Raw genomic sequence first — 3,555 nt, forward strand, 5'->3', positions numbered from 1 at the left:
CATGAGTAAAGTACTACCAAGTCTCTCACTCCTACTCAGTGTTGTGAGTGAGCAACAGCCAAGCTTCAGAATCTTAGAAACAGTTGCAGTGCTTTTAGCTCAGTCCATAATATCTGTATCTTGGTTTAGATGTTTTCAAAACAGAAGACTTGGGAGAGTGGATCCAAACAAAGGGAACTTCCCAAGGCAATAGTCTCTCATGAAAGGCTCTTGTCTTCTTTCTTTATAGGATGTTCCCTCAAGGAGTAACCTGACTCCAGGAAGAAAGTTCCAAAGACAGTGCAGCAGTGCCCGAGTCTAACTCACCTGGGCTCCAGGTGAGCTGCCGTCCAGGTTTATGGGAACTTAGTAGTGATCCTCCCTTCCTTGGACCTGTTTGTGCCTTTCTCTTGGCCTACTCTCTCAGCCTGAAAGCCTTTAAGGGGGTGCCTTTACGTTCACTTTGTCTGAGACTATCACAGACCATATATGTTCATCATCCAGAGAGCCTGTGCTGATGATGGCTTCGGCATTATTTTGTGCCATGTTTTGGAGGCACATTCAGATCTCAAGGTATAGGGGTAAAGAAGGTGGTATAAGACTCTCTATTCAGGGGCTGGAGAGATGGCTCAGTGGTTAAGAGCACTGACTGCACTTCCAGAGGTCCTGAGTTCAAATCCCAGCAACCACATGGTGGCTCACAACCATCTGTAATGAGATCTGATGCCCTCTTCTGGTGTGTCTGAAGACAGCTACAGTGTACTCATATATAATAAATAAATAAATCTTTAAAAAAAAAAAAAAAAAAAGACTCTCTATTCAGCCAGGCTTGGTAGCAGGCATCTATAATTCCTGCACTTGGGAAGCAGAGGCAGGAAAATCACTGCAAGTTCTAGGGCATAATGGTTTACATGGTCATATCCTGTCTCAGAGATACAGAGACAGAGAGAGGCACAAATGGGGAGAGACGCATGTAGGATAGAGTGGTTCTTTCCCATGTAAGTCTTTTGCTCCATTTGTTCTTTCAAGGCACTGTCTTTATGATAGTCTTCTCTGCTTTTCTGTGACTTCTTGTTAATCACTTCAGACCTCATACCTCATGTTGTTATCAACTACTTTACCTGTCTGTAAATGCAACCTACTTATACATACTTTAAATATAAACCCACCGTATTTATGCCGGGCGGTGGTGGCGCACGCCTTTAATCCCAGCACTTGGGAGGCAGAGGCAGGCGGATTTCTAGGTTCGAGGCCAGCCTGGTCTACAGAGTGAGTTCCAGGACAGCCAGGGCTACACAGAGAAACCCTGTCTCGAAAAACCAAAATACTCTTTCCGCCATCTTGGAGCCTGTGGAGGCCTGCTGGGAACAGGACTACTAAAAGCAAGTATGTCTGGAAGGCTGTGGTGCAAGGCCACTTTTGCTGGCTACAAGCGAGGTCTCCGAAACCAAAGAGAGCACACGGCTCTTCTTAAAATTGAAGGTGTTTATGCCCGAGATGAAACCGAGTTCTACTTAGGCAAGAGAAGTGCTTATGTGTACAAAGCAAAAAACAATACAGTGACTCCTGGAGGCAAACCAAACAAAACCAGAGTGATCTGGGGGAAGGTAACTCGGGCCCATGGAAACAGTGGCATGGTTCGTGCCAAATTCCGGAGCAACCTTCCTGCAAAGGCCATTGGACACAGAATCCGTGTGATGCTGTACCCATCCCGGATTTAAACTAATGCAGAGTAAATAAATAAAAATTGATTTGTGCTCTTGTATTTTTTCAAAAAAAAAAAAAAAGAAAAGAAAAACCAAAATAAATAAATAAATAAATACCCAATTGCTGTAAATGCAATGTAACATGATTGCAAAGAAAACAGTAAGATATATAAAGATATATATATATATGTATATACATATATATATTAAAGTATTTATTACAGACTATAAAGACTTCAGTGTGATTATATGTGAAGACAAAGTAGTTAGATGTTTGCACCAATGTATAATCAATGATTGAAAATTAAGAAGGAATAATATACGAGTCCAAGAAAGTCAGAGGGTAGAGGTATGTGTGCACAGAAGATGAAAGCTAATATTAAATCAAATTATAAAAGACCAAACAGACTAAAATTTAACTGAAGCTGAGCTAACATGAGTTGAATTTTATCCCCTCAAAAAATGTGGTACGTTCTAATTGTAGATGCCCATAAAGATGGCCTGACTTGACAACTCTTTGGAGTTGTAATGAAGTTAAGAGGAGGCCATACCGTGTTAAATGGGCCTAAACCGTATGACATCTTTATGTAAAGGCCGTAGATACACAGGGAAGATGCCTGGGATGAAAGAGCCAAAGATAATATGGCTCTTCTACAAGTAGTGAAACACCAAGGATTATTGATAACATCCAGAAGCCACGAAAAGAGGCAAGGAAGATGCTCTCCTGGGGTTTTCCAAGAGAGCATGGCCCTGATGGCACCTGCTGACTCCTTGATTTTGGTTTTAGACTTCTAGGCTCCAGGACAGTGACAGAATACATTTTTTTTGAGCTATCAAGTTTGTTCCCTGTTATAAGAGACTAAGAAAACCAATATAACTTTCTAGGCAAATTATGTTGATAAAAGAGAGAGAGATAGTAAAAAGAGGTAATACTACTTAAATAAGGAAAGCTTTCCAATACCAAATAGTCAGGGTTGAAAAACATACATAAAAGTAACATTATACAGACTAAGCAGGTTATATTTAGGAATGCATATGTATCTAAATATATACATATATGTATGTGACAAGAGTTAATGAAAAACTAGTCCATGAATTTAAATGAGAGAAAGGAGGGGTATATGATACAGTTTGGAGGAAGGAAAGGGACAGGGGATATGGTATGATTATAACATCTCAAAAGGTAAGAGAAGTAATTTTAAAAAATAAAAGAGGGAAGCTTTGTAGTATCAGAGTAGTCCGTATGCCCTTTGGGATGGGGTAGTGATGAGGTAAACAGAAATTATCCAATCTTGAAACTCACTAGACGTCTTATCAGAGCCTACATCCAGTCTGGGAAGGACTGAATATTGTATCCTTTTCAGGCAATGGGAAAAAGAGTATAAATAAGAACATGAAACAAAAGTTCAGAGATTAATGAAAAGCTATGTGGTAGACTTTTGGAGACGTTATCAAATAAAGGTGAAGAATGATAAGCAAACACCAAAATAATTATTATAGCATATAATTTTTAAATACTATAGATAAGCAATATGTTAAATATTTTTTATTAATGAAAAATTTGCAAGATCTCTACATTTACAAATCTATTAAAAAGAGCCTCAAATCTCCTTGTTACACCTTTGATGTTACATCTTCAACCGCAGCAGGAAATGATATTGAACAGACAGTTGAGTCAAGTCTATGTTTGTGACAATGTCTTTATTCTGTGCAAGCTTTCTTCTAGGTAACATTTTTAAGTTATTTTCTTTGTTTTGGTATTATTTGTATTTGGTATCATAACAGTCTCAAACATCTTATTACAGATGCAGTAGACCTGTGTATTGGTGCAGGGTTAGTCTAGCAGGACACTCCAAAGCCCTGTACCATG

The 3,555-nt window shown here is 39.1% G+C and overlaps 1 pseudogene; it reads left to right on the plus strand.

Moving 5' to 3' along the window:
- Nucleotides 1-1,320: 1,320 nt before the first annotated feature.
- Nucleotides 1,321-1,744, plus strand: LOC114640356 (annotated as a pseudogene).
- Nucleotides 1,745-3,555: the final 1,811 nt, after the last annotated feature.

This window comes from Grammomys surdaster, unplaced genomic scaffold (assembly GCF_004785775.1).
Source record: "Grammomys surdaster isolate TR1022 unplaced genomic scaffold, NIH_TR_1.0 125807, whole genome shotgun sequence".
NCBI classification, from domain to species: domain Eukaryota; kingdom Metazoa; phylum Chordata; class Mammalia; order Rodentia; family Muridae; genus Grammomys; species Grammomys surdaster.